We start from the raw sequence: 17,187 nt of genomic DNA, 5'->3' as shown, positions 1-17,187 counted from the left end.
TACCATCCAAGAATCTCGCTCGTGCCCATTCTCCCAACTAGAATCTCTCTCTCTCTCTCTCTCTCTCTCTCTCTCTCTCTCTCTCTCTCTCTCTCTCTCTCTCTCTCTCTCTCTCTCTTCGCCTTAAGAATCTTGTTCATACACATTCTCCGGCCTCCCAGTAAAGCTGTTGTTCTCATTCAGTATACGGGAAATCTCCCAACCATCCGGTAATGGCCACTACAAGGAGAAGGGGAGAGGATGGGGGATGGAGGGAGAGGGGTGGGAGAAGATGGGGGACAAAGGTCCTCTTTACCTTCCAGAGGAGGAAGAGGCACTTGGAAACAAATTGCTCGTGGCGCTCGGGGGACGAAATGGCAAAAGTTACTTCGACTTTGGGAGCAATATTGACAATCATGGGGGCATGAAAATAAGAGGCTGCAGACAGGCATACTATGCGGTCCTGCCTATGTCTGATGTTTGCAGCCATAACGAAGAAACTAATCAATTTGAAACATGAAAAAAATTTTAAAAAATAAGTAAATATATAATATAATCAAACCTCAAACACCATTCGATGTCCTGACTGAATTTGAAATCAGAATTCGCAAAATGAAAAATTACAAAAATAAAACACCACTTTGCTGGCTGAACGAATAAAGAAAGACAGGCACACTCAACTATCAACAGCAAGCAAAGCTTGAACTTGCCAAACAAACATATCCAGATTATGCACTTTTCATATAAATAGTTTAGAGAAAAGTGAGAATTTGTCAACGTAAGAAATAATAAGGACGCACACTGACAGATCTTAATTGCACCTTTATTCATTTCTTGGTGATCAGTTACAAGCTACTGATATATACCATTATATGTATATGTATATGTGTTTGTGTGTATATATATATATATATATATATATATATATATATATATATATATATATCCCAAAAATAAAATAAAGAGATCAAGAAGGGGTCGACCCTAAGTGTCATGCGCCATATAACTGTTTATATCTCAGGCTCCCCTACACCTATCCAGTTCACACCCTCTACTTAATTCCCCTGTTACCACCTACCCAGAGCAAATAAACAAGCAAATATTTCCTAGTTAGCAACTGCCAAGCCATAAGACGACGTCTCTCCATTACACGGAAACATCACTTCATCAGAAGGGATTTCCTCCCTTCCGGAACCACTCCCTTCTTCAAAGTCTAATGAAGATGCTTTTTTTTTCTTTTTCTTTTTTTTAATATCGCCCTCGTCGTCTTCTCAGCTCCTGTCAGTTTTACATCATGTCTCCCTCCTCCTCCTCTCTGTCTAAGCCATTTTTACGAGGATCACGCCACAAGGGAAGGGTGAAACACTTCCCAGCCCCGCGCACGCAAAGCTGTCAGACGTCCATCTCAAAAGTCGAAGACACATGCAGTATATTAAGAAACCAGTAATGATAGGGTCTACCTACTACATGAATCTGCGCGCATAGAAAACGGGTCTACGTATGTCAATAGACGTGCACAGAAAAAGGGAATTGGAGTCTGGCAGGTTATGAATTAAAATTATTTTCTTTGGGGTATTGTAACGCAATTAAATTTTTCTGTGAGTTTTGCCAATGACTTTGAAATACAAGCTCAGTCATTTGATGCCAAATACAGAAAGACAACGTTTTCTGCGTAAGAAACTGTCAGCTAATTACAATGCTATGATGTACAGTAGTATATTTGGTATCCTTGTCAAGAACTAAAGTACATCTAATATCTTTTTCAATAAGTACAATACATCTAATATCCTTTACAGGATGCACAACACATTTAATATATTCAGAGGACTATCTGAATATTATACTTTGACAAGAAAACATCTTCCATCCAATTTATTTTTGCATAACGACCTTTCATATTCTTAAAATTAATATTAGATCATTATTTTATAGTTGCCACCAATATATAGTTCAATTTTTCTCATTTTCTTCCTCCATTGGTACGTTACTCACTAACAGGTTACATAACGTCTCCCGGCTTCAGTTACGACATATTTCTTTCCAGAGTTAATACCTGATCTAAATATGCCAAAAAAAAAATAATAAGATTTACTGCTGTATACTAAAAACATCGTGACACAAACACATGTTTATTAATTAGCTAATTTACTTTTTTCTGAAGACTTATCTCTTCTTTCTGAATTTCTTATTGCCTTCTGTTACTCCTTTCAAATGAACACCATATCCTTTGGAAGCTTGAATCTCAAGTCAGTGGCCCCTGTGAGCTAATTGCATATGAATAGGGTTCGTCTTCTGAATAATAATAATAATAATAATAATAATAATAATAATAATAATAATAATAATAATAATAATAATAATAATAATAATAATAATAATAATAATAATAATAATAATAATAATAATAATGAGTAGCAACCTAGCATTCATAATTAGAACATTCATGAAAAGATTTCCCATTATTCTTTGGCACTTAAATCTCAAGTCAGTGGCTCCTGTGAGTTTATTGCATATGTATAAGGTTCATCTTCTGAATAATAATAATAATAATAATAATAATAATAATAATAATAATAATAATAATAATAATAATAATAATAATAATAATAATAATAATAATAATAATAATAATAATAATAATAATAATAATAATAATAATAATAATAATAATAATAATCTAGCATTCACTATTTAGGGAATATTTATGAAAAAGTCCCATTGTTCATAAAGTCGATTGAAAAAGGAAAGAGTCCAGTGCCCAGTATGACCAAAAAAAACCCTGATTCGCCAAGAATCCAGATTATTGAAGATAGTTAATTCCAAGCTTTAATCACAGTCCCTGAGGAGGAAATTGAATCTGAACAATACGCACGAAATCATCATCTCCTTAAATACGAGATCCAAGACAGGGTCAGCGTTATCCAAATATCAAATACCTGGGGCCGAGTCGATATCATCATCTAATATCAAATATGAAACCTCATATACTGCATTTGCCTTGCCAAAGTAATGAATACGGGATGAGGATATTAATTTCTGGATAAATATTTGAATTCAAGTCGGATCTAATTACCCAGTGCAAGTGGCAAAACTGAGAGATTAAGGATACTTGTCCCTCATTAACTGAACGAGTCGTTCGTTTTCGACAAAGGTACATTTTAGCCGTTGGGGGAAATCTGACTATCGCTGTCCAGGTTTTCGATAAATGTAATACGAATTATATCAGTTATGTTGTAAATCATCATATAAGATTTACCCGTTCCCCTTGAAATAAGAGCTACATTTTCTCACTACAATTTACCTCTTGATATCCAATAGCTTCCTGTAAATGTCAATTTTCATACATCTGAATTACAAAATATTCATATATTTACAAGAGGCTTTATTATATAAACGACCTCTATACACAAACTAGTGGCTACTAGCACTTTAAGTGCGTAAATAAATATACGAATTTATATAAAGGTTATGCTTCTGTAAAAGAGAATAATTCAGTCTTGCTATTCAAGGGCGCTAGCAACCGTTCAAGATTAATAACGTAAGATTTTACCCTCTTAAGAACTCTTAATACCCTCTATCTCTTAAACCTCGACATTCTCCCACAGCCTCAGTGTTCTCAGAGCTTTAAATACACCGTCATCTGATCACGTAGGTTCCACTTCTCAAAGGGGACTAACCTGGTCGTCTATTAAACTAATCTCGAAAAGAACACCTACTGAGAGCTCTGCTCGGTTCTCCTTTGCAAAAGAAAGTAAACTGGTCTTTCCTTACAATTTATTTTCGAAAGGAAAATCCTACTGAGCTCTTCTCTTCTATGCAAAAGAATGTAATCCGGTCTTTTCTCAACAATTTATTTTCGACAAGAAAACCCCACTGAAGAAAACCAGCTATATTTATAATACTGGTTGATTGTACGTTCTTTGACGTCACACGACCCGATTCGCTGACACCCAATTACCTAAACTACGCGAAATTACTCGTAAGTTACAAACTCCGATACTAATGCAAAGCAAATGCAATGTATCATCATAAATTCAACCAGCCCGAAAGGAGTCTATTTAAGACTCAGAGGTCTGGAAAAACCAACCCTAGTAGTAGTAGTAGAGTAGTAGTAGTAGTAGTAGTAGTAGTAGTAGTAGTAGTAGTAGTATTACCATAAATCCACAGGGAGAACTGATGGACTACTTTATTGCAGAAAAAAATGGTAATTTGCAAATTGCTCCAGTAAAGCACAGAGGCAACGAAAAAAAAATACAACAATTACATACGATTCTAATAATTCTCTTCGAAGAACTTAAACAGTCGTCAACATGGTCTAAACATACACACAACAGGCTCATTTATCTTTCTAATTTTATTATTTTGTTAATTTATCTATCTTTTTGTTGTTACGTCTTGCAAATGAATAATGTTCACGAGTACCCGTTTTCTCTCCCATCACTCACTCTTTCATTTAGGGGCATCTATGTTTATGGCATCTTACTAAGACGACCCAAGCCCGTTACCTTACTTCTTTGTACAAGATTCCGCGGAGATTAATATCACCTGTAAGTCTGTGATTTACTCAAACAAGTGCGAAGTACTGTATGTGACGAGGAACACCAAATGTGACAAGACAAGATGCCAAAATGAGTCTGGTAATCAAATGTAGCTCATAAAAAAGGTCGACTATTTCATCTTAAGTTTCCAAAAGATAAAATTGGACTCATTAATGTGAAAAATAATGACCGCCTCACAAAATACAATGCTTATCTAAAACAACAGATTCGTTGGTAAAGCAAATACCACAAATGATCTTTCGTCGGCACAAGAATTTAAACGAAAATTTACAAGAAAGAAAGAAACCCCACCATCAAGTATTGATGGGGCTTCGGGAATAAAAGTCTTATACTTCCACCGGCAAGTCTGACAGTAAATGCAAGTTTCTCAGACTTCCTTAAAAGTCCGGCTTATCCTTGTAAATCAAGGAAATGCTGGAGGAGAGGGTGGGGGATTGGAGGGGGGGGGGGGGGGGGGGGGATGGGGAACTTTGAAAGACCGGCAGGTCAGCCACCGACGTGGGAGACTCAATCTGTTGGTTAAGACACTGATGTTAGTTTTCCTTTTCTTCCATTGAAATGTTCTAGAGGTACTAGGGATGCTTCGCCTGTTATTCAAATAAAATATAATGAAAATTCAGGTTTATAAGTTTCTCTTACAATAAATAAATAAATAAATAAATAAATAAATAAATAAATAAATAAATAAATAAATCAAATAAATAAATAAATAAATAAATAAATAAATACATAAAAAGCCAGATTTATTTTCCCTTACAATGAATAAATAAATATATAAATAATGAAAATCCAGGTTTAAAAGTTTCTCTTACAATAAATACATAAATATATGAATAATGAAAAAATCCAGTTTTATTTTACCTTACAATAAATGAATGAATATATAAATAATGAAAAACCAGGTTTATTTTCCCTTACAATAAATAAATATATAAATAATGAAAATCCCAGATATATTTTACCTTACAATAAATAAATAATGAAAATCCGGGTTTATTCTCCCTTACAATAAATAAATAAATATATAAATAATGAAAATCCAAGTGTATAAGTTTCTCTTATAATAAATAAACAAGTAAATTCATTACTTAATTATTACATAATTAAACGAACTACACTTCACCGCTCTGATGAAAAGATCTTGAACAATGTGACAACATTACTCTCATGACAAACTGAAGCACGGGGGACGTCAATTATTTCAAGAGACAACGCAAAATAATCACCAAACATTCCCCCTTGCTGGACTAATAAACAAATAGCATTTGGAAGATACACGAACCATAAAAACGCCGCTATGGAAGTGACGATACTTGCCCAACTGTCCAGGTCAACATTTGCCGATGTGCTTACGGCATCCCACACGATCTGTATTTGCATGTCTTTAAATGTCGTTGATATGTGACTGGTGTGTGTGTGTGTGTGTTTCTTATGCTAAAATCAACATCGTTAGCGGATTTATTCTAACGCGTAAACGCGTAAGTGGCGATCAAACTATTTTACTCTGGACTGTAAATATTGACCTTACGGATCCTTTCACTTAAAAAAAAAAAAAACAGGCAGCCACACGACCCATATAAGTTCATAACAAAAATTTAGCACATTACCAAGGACTACTTTTCAAGTTCTGTCTACGAACACAATACCATAAACAGATGTTCTTCTTCATGAAAGAACAAAGTTAAAAACTTAAAATTTCAGCAACATGGCCGTTCATTTTTGTATCGAATTTCATAAAATTTGGTTCTTCATAAAACACCGATAAAGATAGCTATTATTATTATTATTTTTTTTTTTTTTTTTTTTTTTTTTTTTTTTTTTTTTTTTTTTTTTTTTTTTTTTTTTTTTTTTTTTTTTTTTTTTTTTTTTTTTTTTTTGCTCTATCACAGTCCTCCAATTCGACTGGGTGGTATTTATAGTGTGGGGTTCCGGGTTGCATCCTGCCTCCTTAGGAGTCCATCACTCTTCTTACTATGTGTGCCGTTTCTAGGATCACACTCTTCGCATGAGTCCTGGAGCTACTTCAGCCTCTAGTTTTTCTAGATTCCTTTTCAGGGATCTTGGGAATCGTGCCTAGTGCTCCTATGATTATGGGTACGATTTCACTGGCATATCCCATATCCTTCTTATTTCTATTTTCAGATCTTGATACTTATCCATTTTTTTCCCTCTCTTTCTCTTCAACTCTGTGTCGCATGGTATTGCGACATCAATGAGTGATACTTTCTTCTTGACTTTGTCAATCAACGTCACGTCTGGTCTGTTTTGCACGGTTATCACCCTATCCGTTCTGATACCATAGTCCCAGAGGATCTTTGCCTGATCGTTTTCTATCACTCCTTCAGGTTGGTGCTCGTACCACTTATTACTGCAAGGTAGCTGATGTTTCTTGCACAGGCTCCAGTGGAGGGCTTTTGCCACTGAATCATGCCTCTTTTTGTACTGGTTCTGTGCAAGTGCCGGGCATTCACTTGCTATGTGGTTTATGGTTTCATTTTTCGTATTGCACTTCCTACATATGGGAGAGATGTTATTTCCGTCTATCGTACTTTGAACATATCTGGTTCTTAGGGCCTGATCTTGTGCCGCTGTTATCATTCCTTCAGTTTCCTTCTTTAGCTCTCCCTCTGTAGCCATTGCCAATTGTCATCGCTGGCTAGTTCTTTAGTCTGTCTCATGTATTGCCCGTGCATTGGTTTGTTGTGCCAGTCCTCTGTTCTTTCTGTCTTTCTCCTGTCTCTGTATATTTCTGGGTCTTCGTCTACTTTTATTAGTCCTTCTTCCCATACACTCTTTAGCCACTGGTCTTCACTGGTTTTTAGATATTGCCCCAGTGCTCTGTTTTCGATGTTAACGCAGTCCTCTATACTTAGTAGTCCTCTCCCTCCTTCCTTTCGTGTTATGTATAGTCTGTCCGTATTTGCTCTTGGGTGTAGTGCTTTGTGTATTGTCATATGTTTCCTGGTTTTCTGATCTATGCTGCGAAGTTCTGCCTTCGTCCATTCCACTATTCCTGCGCTGTATCTGATTACTGGCACTGCCAATGTGTTTATGGCTTTTATCATATTTCGGCGTTGAGTTTTGACTTGAGTATCGCCTTGAGTCTCTGCATATATTCTTTCCTGATCGTGTCCTTCATCTCTTGGTGTTTTATATCCCCTCCTTCCATTATTCCCAGGTATTTGTATCCTGTCTCATCTATGTGTTTGATGTTGCTCCCATCTGGTAGCTTTATCCCTTCAGTTCTCGTTACTTTGCCTTTTTGTATGTTGACTAAGGCGCATTTTTCTATTCCAAACTCCATCCTGATGTCCCCAGATACAATCCTTACAGTCTGGATTAGGGTATCTATTTCCTTGATGCTCTTACCATACAGCTTGATGTCGTCCATGAACATCAGATGGTTGATTCTGTTGCCTCTTTTCTTGAGTTGGTACCCGACATCCATCTTCTGTAGTACTTTTGTCATGGGAATCATGGCTACTACGAAGAGTAGTGGGGACAGTGAGTCGCCCTGGAAGATCCCTCTCCTGATATTAACCTCTGCTAGTCTTATTCCAGAGCTTGTAAGTATTGTATTCCAGTTGCGCATTGTATTTTTGAGGAAGCTGATGGTATTTTCCTCTGCCCCATATATTTTCAGGCATTCTATTAGCCATGTGTGTGGTATCATGTCGAAGGCTTTCTTATAGTCTATCCATGCCATGCTTAGGTTGGTTTTCCTTCTCCTACTGTTCTTCATTACCATTTTGTCTATCAGGAGCTGGTCTTTTGTGCCCCTACACTTCCTTCTGCAGCCTTTCTGTTGGTGGGGGATGGTGTTTGTCTCCTCTAGGTAGTTGTATAGCCTTTCACTGATGATACCTGTTAGTAACTTCCACATTATTGGTAGGCAGGTGATAGGCCTGTAGTTACTGGCTATATTTCCCTTACTCTTGTCTTTTTGTACTAAGGATGTTCTTCCTGTGGTCATCCATTTGGGTGCTTGGTGATTTGAGATACAATGCTGGAGTTGTTCTGCTATTCGTGGGTGTAGGGCCTTGAAGTTTTTGAGCCAGTATCCATGGACTTCATCGGGACCTGGGGCTTTCCAGTTTGGCATTTTCTTTAGTTGGTGTCTGACTGTGTCTGTCGTGAGTCTGTGAATCTTTGTTTTATTCTCCCTGTTTCTTCTTCCTTGACTTCCTGGAGCCATGTTGCATGTTTGTTGTGTGATACCGGATTGCTCCATATGTTTTCCCAGAGTGTCTTACTTGGTTCGGCTTCAGGAATTTCTGGGTGGTTGTCTTCCCCTTTTAGTTGGTTGTATAGTCTTTTTATTATTATTATTATTATTATTATTATTATTATTATTATTATTATTATTATTATTATTATGTCTGTCAATTGAATTGCATTCATATACTGTCTGTATGTGTCTGTCTGTATGTCTGTCTGTCTGTCTGTCTGTCAGTCTGTGTGCCTGTATTCATATAGTGTCCGTGTCTGTCTGTCTGTCCTATTGAGAATTTAATCGCATTCATACGATTCACATACTCTGGCTGAATGTCTGTCTCTCACAAAAAAAAAAAAAAAAAAAAACACCACACACACACACACACACACGCAGTCACGCACAATATAAAAACCCGGATAAACTTGGCGGCAATATATCTGGCCTACACAAAGGGGACAAACGGGTCAGAATCTATTACGGTCGTTCGTTCTTTTCTCTCGCTTTGTCGCCCGCCGACAAAAAAAAATAAATAAAAAAAAAATAAAAAATGGAGAATAAAATGAATGAGCGAACTAACAATTATTCCGGTTTTAACCGAATGAATTTCTATTGTTTATATTCGTGTAACTTTCTTTTTTTTTTAGGCTTTACCTTTTTTTTTGGTTAAATCCAGTTAAGCAACTTCAATAACAACAAGAGAATGTAATTTTGCAAAAAAAATGACGATGGTTCATAGTATTATCTTCCAATTTAATTAAAAATTCCGACAACCTACATGTTGGTGAACGCACGCACAGACATGCGCACCAACAAAATTACACTTACACATATACATACATACAAACATACAAACATAGTTTGTAAGCCGAATCAATAACATCGCTGACGTCCTGATTTCGTCTCCATCCGCTGTTCGGTGGTTCGAACCCACGAGAGGACGAAATTATCATCAACTAAAAAAAAGTTCCCCTTCGGTTTACGTATATGAAAATACATTAATTCCGAGGTAGAGCGAATTAGATATTAAAGGACATTTGTAGTTCGAATAATTTATATCAATCACGGTGATGTGATAATTATTATATATACGTATACATGTACATATACATTCATAAATACATATATATATGTATGTGTGTAAACGTCTTGGTGAGAGGCAACATACTTATGTTTCTTCTAGATTATATCACCCTTTCTACAAAGCTGCACATGACGCATGAAGGCTCAAGTCCCCTGGTGGCATGACGCCCTTCAATCACACACACACGGGCGTAGCCAGCGCCATACTATCGACGAGAAGGAGACTCACGACCCACCCGCCTTTCAAGACTGACGCCCGACAGCATTTCCTATATCCCCGGGACGTGCCTTCCGCTAAAACCACTTCGAGGGACATGCTCGCGTGATAAACAAGAGGCAAGAGACATACGACGGCCGCAATCTACTAACAGCAACTTTGGATGTAGTCGTTTTATTCAGTTGCAAAATGTAGATGCATCAAAATCACCGATTATGTTTGATTTATATAGATTTTTGGCATTCTGCCAAGCACTGGGGCAACTAAGGCCATTCAGCGTTGAAACGGAAATTGACAGTAAAAGGTTTGAAAGGTGTAACAGGAGGAAAACCTCAAAGCAGTTGCATTATAAAACAACTGTTAGGAGAGGGTGGACAGTAAGATGGGAGACAGAATATGAACAGAGGCACAGTAAGGGGTTGCAGCTAGGGGCCGAAGAGACACTGCAAAGAACTTTTAAGTACTGCCTACATTCCACCGAATGAGGTGCACTGATGGCACTGCCCCACTACGGAGTATCTAAATCACTAAAACAGTATTAAAACTTTTCACTTTTACCTGACCGATCTATCAATCACTAAATTACAAATCCTCATTAAACAAATAATACTACGTTCTGTAGTCCGGCTTGGAAGATTCATTCTTGAGAATATATTTCACATTTCTACAGGAATCGCGTTAAATTCTCAAAGACACATGGGTGAAAATGATAAAATATACAGAACAGAGAGAGAGAGAGAAAGAGAGGCAGGCATGCGACCGCTTGCTTGGCGTAACAGGATGCTATTGATTATACACCAGCAAGGAGGAGGAGAATCCAACGCAGAGCCCAGGAAATAAATCTACAAAAATGAACGAGCCTCCGCATGCACGTAACACGATGATATAATCTCCATCGCGCGTTGCCTCTCAAATATATTGCGACGTTAATGGCGAACACTACATGCAATGCAAATAAGCGAGAAATCTTTTCCGCGACGATTTATTCCCGAATTCGCGCGTCTCCGACGGCTCTATGGCTCGACAAATCCGAGACTCAACTCCGTGAAAAAAACAACTATTAAAAATGTGTTTACACTAAGCGCTGCAAACGAATAGGCCCATATTCTTGCTCGTGCGCGCGCACGCACATAGCCATAAACATACTGAAAAGCATACTCACGTCCTGAATTATGTAGGTATATTCGTATACTTATATAAAAGAGATACTCTTTTCTAAATATTATTTTTCCAAACTTCAATTTTAGTAGCGTGCGCAAGCGAAAATCGCCATGCACATACACAAAAGCATACTCACACCCTGAATTGTGTAGGTCTGTTCGTATACTTATATACAAGCCATACTCTTTCCTAAATTTTTCAACTTAAATAATAGTACGGATATCCACGCCAATAACATCATAACGGTGACGAGATGGGATCAATCATGAACTGGAATATTCGTATCGTGCCAAATTCTGTCTGAAATATTGCATGTTATCCTGTCGTTAATTAATCCAATTTAAACCCGTAAATTTACAAGGGACACCGATTTGCATTCCGGTATATCTGCCACTATTTAAAAGGGTTTTTTTTTCTTATGTTCATGAGATAAACCTGAGATGTAGTATGCCAGATTCAGAACCAACCTTCATTCATTCTCCACTGATGTTTGAGACCGAGGATTCAATATTCTCTGATGGGGAATATTTCCATCGCAGCTTCTAATCCTTTTTATTGACGTTCATTAACAAGTTCTCTCTCGAAGATGTGTGTGATCAGCGCCAGAAAATTCTTGAATGGAACTAATTATATCTCCGACCGAAGCTCCGAAACTTTCTGTGGCGACTGAAAATATCTGACTGGCTATTCCTCTCAACGGACTGAAGATTTTTCATCTGCGCTTGACTGATATAGATCGATAGATAGATAGAACAAGAAATTTTAGGCCAAAGGCCAAGCATAGGGACCTATGACGTCATTCAGTGCTGAAAAAGAAATAGTGAAAACGTTTGAAAGGTGTAACAAGACGTAAGCATCCCAGTTGCACTATGGAACAATCGTTAGGACAGTGTGGAAAGTAAGATGGAAGAAAGAGAATATGAACGGAAGTACAGTAAAAGGAATAAAGAGGGCTTCAGCTAACCCATCCTACGGGGCTGACTGACCGACAAAGGCATTAATACGTTTCTCTGAATGTTGCGCACTTCTGACAGTGACCGAATATCTTTTGACTGGACAATATATATAGTCTTCCCAAGGGCCGAATATATTCGAGTGGCGATTCAGAATTTTCGACAGGCAATTCATTACCTCATTCAAGGACGCCGATATTTTTCTTAGCGTTATATATATATATATATATATATATATATATATATATATTATATAGATATATTATATATATATATATATAACTCCGTAAATTTACAAGGGACTCTGCTTTGCATTCCGGTGTATCTGCCACTATTTAATATATATATATATATATATATATATATATATATATATATATATATACATATATACGGAATTAACATACATACATATAATATATATTATATATATATATATATATATGTATGTATATATATATATATATATATATATATATATATATATATATACCATATATCATATAATTTTCAAAACAGGGTCTTCTGATATCAACATAATCTACTATTTTCCGTAAAGTTTACATCCTTATTAATATTTACATGAATTCTGATGACGTTTCTCTACATACTAAACATAATCCACTCGAATTTTACAGCCTATTTTCATTGAAAAAGTCACTGGTACGAAACTCACTGCCGCTTGTTAAGGAAAGGCTTGGAAATCTCGCTTTTCACGAGGATCATTTCCATTCACTCCTCGCAGCTTGCTATTTAACTTTCCTTCAGTACTTTGTCCGATTCGTGGAAAAATTTCCGTTTGCGTTTTTACAGCTTCTTACTTTATTTCCCCATTTTTATGACGAATGTTGATCCATAGTGGAGGAATAATTATCCGAAATATGACTCCTGATAATGAATTTTATGTAGTAATTTTGTTGCACATAAAATGGCTGGTCATTTTTATAAATAATAATATAAATAATCCTCTTGATCAATATCAACAATAACCCTCTAGATCAGAAATAATAATAATAATAATAATAATAATAATAATAATAATAATAATAATAATACCCCAGAACCAGATATGTTCAAAGAACAACATATGGAAATAACATCTCTCGCATATGTAGGAAGTGCAATACGAAAAATGAAACCATAAACCACATAGCAAGCGAATGCCCGGCACTTGCACAGAACCAGTACAAAAAGAGGCATGATTCAGTGGCAAAAGCCCTCCACTGGAGCCTGTGCAAGAAACACCAGCTACCTTGCCGTAATAAGTGGTACGAGCACCAACCTGAAGGAGTGATAGAAAACGATCAGGAAAAGATCCTTCGGGACTATGGTATCAGAACAGATAGGGTGATACGTCCAAATAGACCAGACTTGACGTTGATTGACAAAATCAAGAGGAAAGTATAACTCATTGATGTCGCAATATCATGGGACACCAGAGTTGAAGAGACGGAAAGTGAAAAAATGGATAAGTATCAAGACCTGAAAATAGAAATAAGAAGGATATGGGATATGCCAGTGGAAATTGTACCCATAATCATAGGAACACTAGGCACGATCCCAAGATCCCTGAAAAGGAATCTGGAAAAACTAGAGGCTGAAGTAGCTCCAGGACTCATGCAGAAGAGTGTGATCCTAGAAACGGCGCACATAGTAAGAAAAGTGGACTTCTAAGGAGGCAGGATGCAACCCGGAACCCAACACTATAAATACCACCCAGTCGAATTGGAGGACTGTGATAGAGCAAAAAAAAAAAAAAAAAAAAAAAAAATAATAATAATAATAATAATAATAATAATAATAATAATAATAATAATAATAATAATAATAATAATAATAATAATAATAATAATGAGAATTTCGACCTTTCACTCCAACCACGAAAATCAAAATACTGAAGTGAAAACATCATCGTCCTTACCAGCTTCCACAGACAGACGAGGAGAGATTACACGGACGAGTTCAAACGAATGAAACCCTACACAAACCAATACTTGGATCAATCGATCACGAGTTGTCTACAACGGCTGTCTGTCTGATTGCGTCTTAAATATATACATACATAAACACATACATACATAATATAATATATTGTCTGTCTGATTGCGTCTTAAATAATACATATATAAACACATACATACATAATATATAAGTATATATATACTATACTATTAAGTTGTATTCTCAATCACCAATCACGAAATGAAATATCTCGACGTACCCCTAAATGAAAACAAAGGAGAAACCAGGGGGAGAAAGGAAATAAGAGTTCTTAATTTGTCCCAACAGTTTCGCCTTCCATCAGGCCTCTTTCTATATATATATATAGTATATATATATATATATATATATATATATATAATAGTATGGTAGTATATATATATATATAATATATATATATATATATCATATATTATATATATAATTATTATCGTCAGCGAAAGCCTCATACGCAACAACTGTAGTTGGTATTTCTACACGGACGCTAATTTGCAAGCAAGCTCACACTAAAGAATTTCTAGCTTCACACTAATTAATATATATATAATATATAAATATATATATATATATATATATGTATATATATATATATAAAGATATAAGCCACGAGGGAAAATAAACAACGGAGTATCCGCGAGATCTTTCGACGTTCAAACGTCCTTTACTTAGCAGATGAACTAACTTACATGAGGAAATGACAATACAAAAAGGGTCGTATAACTGACAGATAGGGATTATAAAGATTAGTACCTAGAATACGACACACCTGGAAGATGAGTAACCTTCCCAAACAAGCATAAACAATGGGTACAATTAAAAGTTTAAGACAATCATCTCAGACACAAGGACAAGACAATTAAAGGATTATTATAGGTGACAGCTATTCAAAACTTTGGTAAAGAAAAACATATTTACAATACATAATCACAACACATATTAAACATACATTACAACGAAGATATCTCTAAGGCAACTAATTTTTATTTAAGTCTGTAATAAAAATTAGTTGCCTTAGAGATATCTTCGTTGTAATGTATGTTTAATATGTACTATGAATATTTTTTTGTTTACCAAAGTTTTGAATAGCTGTCACCTATAATAATCCTTTAATTGTCTTGTCCTTGTGTCTGAGATGATTGTCTTAAAACTTTTAATTGTACCCTTTGTTTATGCTTGTTTGGGAAGGTTACTCATCTTCCAGGTGTGTCGGATTCTAGGTACTAATCTTTATAATCCCTATCTGTCACTTATATGACCCTTCTTTTATTGTCATTTCCTCATGTAAGTCAGTTCATCTGCTAAGTAAAGGACATTTGAACGTCGAAAGATCTTGCGGATACTCCGTTGTTTATTTTTCCTTGTGGCTTATATCTTTATTTATGGATTTATCACGTTCCTAACTTTCGCGATTCAGTTATACATATATATATATATATATATATATATATATATCATATATATATATATATAGATATTATATAATATATATAGTTTATATATATATATATATATATATATATATTATATATATATATATATATATATATATATATAATGTAACTAGTAAGGGGAATGCACAGATTCATCATTTTTAACTTCCCTTAGATACTGAGAGTTTGGGCGACAACCTAAGAATGCTGATGACTCTTTTTTTGGGTGGTATGATGTTAAAGTTCCTTACCTAAGCATATCAGTGCCATGATAGCTTGTTCAAGGGGCCTTTGAAAACTGGCTGCAACCAGTTACCGTAGGGTGTGAATTCATGTGTACGTGTGCGCCTCTTCCGTTCATAATGACATATTTAGCCAAAACTATGGGGAGACTTACGGAGAGGTCTGTGAGAGAAAGGCAGAGCACGATGGCGTATGCTGAGGAGTTTTCTTTTGAAAGTGTGTGATTTCCAAGCTGTAATGGGTAAGAGTCAATGTGCTTTAGCCAAAGTTGTGGCTTAGTTGTCTGTTTTGATATTTTGTAAAGATGTTCTATTTCATTTAATCTTTTGACTCTGTCTTTACAATTGTGTGTGCTCACTAGTGTGTTCTCCTGTCTTTTAAACAGGTGGATCTAGTGGAGGGGACTAAGTGTCCTAGAGGAGGGAACTATAATATTTTGTTGAAGAGATAATTGATGTTTGACTATTACTGATTAAGACTATTATTTACTGGGGGTTATCTGAGTTAATTGATCTATGAGTTATCATTCTATTAATTATCCTGTGAGAACCTGAATTATTCAATTAGTACTTTGCTTTGAATAAACGTACATTTTTGTAGCTCCGACTCTGATTTGGTGGCCTTAGATAATGGAGTGGAGGTTGAGACGAGAGAGCGAGAGAGAGGGCTATTGCCAGTGATCGCCTATAGAGAGAGAGAGAGAGAGAGAGAGAGAGAGAGAGGAGGGACAAAGTGTTACCAGTTCGCCTTCCACTATGGCTAAACGCTTACCAAATGTAAGAAATACAGGGGCAATGGTCCCGTTGTTAAGATATATAATTATATATATATTATAATATTAATATTATATTATTATATAATTATATATATATATAATATAATAAATATATATATAAAATATATCTATATATGATATATATATATATTATATATATATATATATATATAATATATATATAAATATATATATATATAATACATATATATATATATAATTATAGGAATGGGAATGAAGGATTATGTGGCACACAAAGTAAAAAAGTGCACCGAAGAGCATGTAACACTGCATGAAACATTCAGCCACGACTCGGTGGTGGCCTGTGTTGCTGGCCCTTAAAGCGGTGCCATACGCACGATCGTGACTAACTTTAACCTTAAATAAGATAAGAACTACCGAAGCTACAAGGCTGCAATTTGGTATGATTGATGATTGGAGGGTGGATGATCAACATACCAATTTGCAGCCCTCTAGCCTCAGTAGTTTTTAAGATCTGAGGGCGGGAACAAAAAGTGCGGACGGACAGACAAATAGCCATCTCAATAGTTGTCTTTCACAGAAACCTAAAGA

General features: G+C 35.7%; 1 protein-coding gene across 1 annotated transcript in view; it reads right to left on the bottom strand.

Moving 5' to 3' along the window:
* The window catches only part of LOC135204191 (solute carrier family 12 member 6-like), a 1,011,876-nt gene that overhangs the window by 879,559 nt on the left and 115,130 nt on the right, over positions 1-17,187 (bottom strand). The window lies entirely within an intron of this gene.

The sequence above is a fragment of the Macrobrachium nipponense genome, chromosome 44 (assembly GCF_015104395.2).
Source record: "Macrobrachium nipponense isolate FS-2020 chromosome 44, ASM1510439v2, whole genome shotgun sequence".
Lineage (NCBI taxonomy): Eukaryota > Metazoa > Arthropoda > Malacostraca > Decapoda > Palaemonidae > Macrobrachium > Macrobrachium nipponense.
This window is presented reverse-complemented; position numbering and strand designations above follow the sequence as displayed.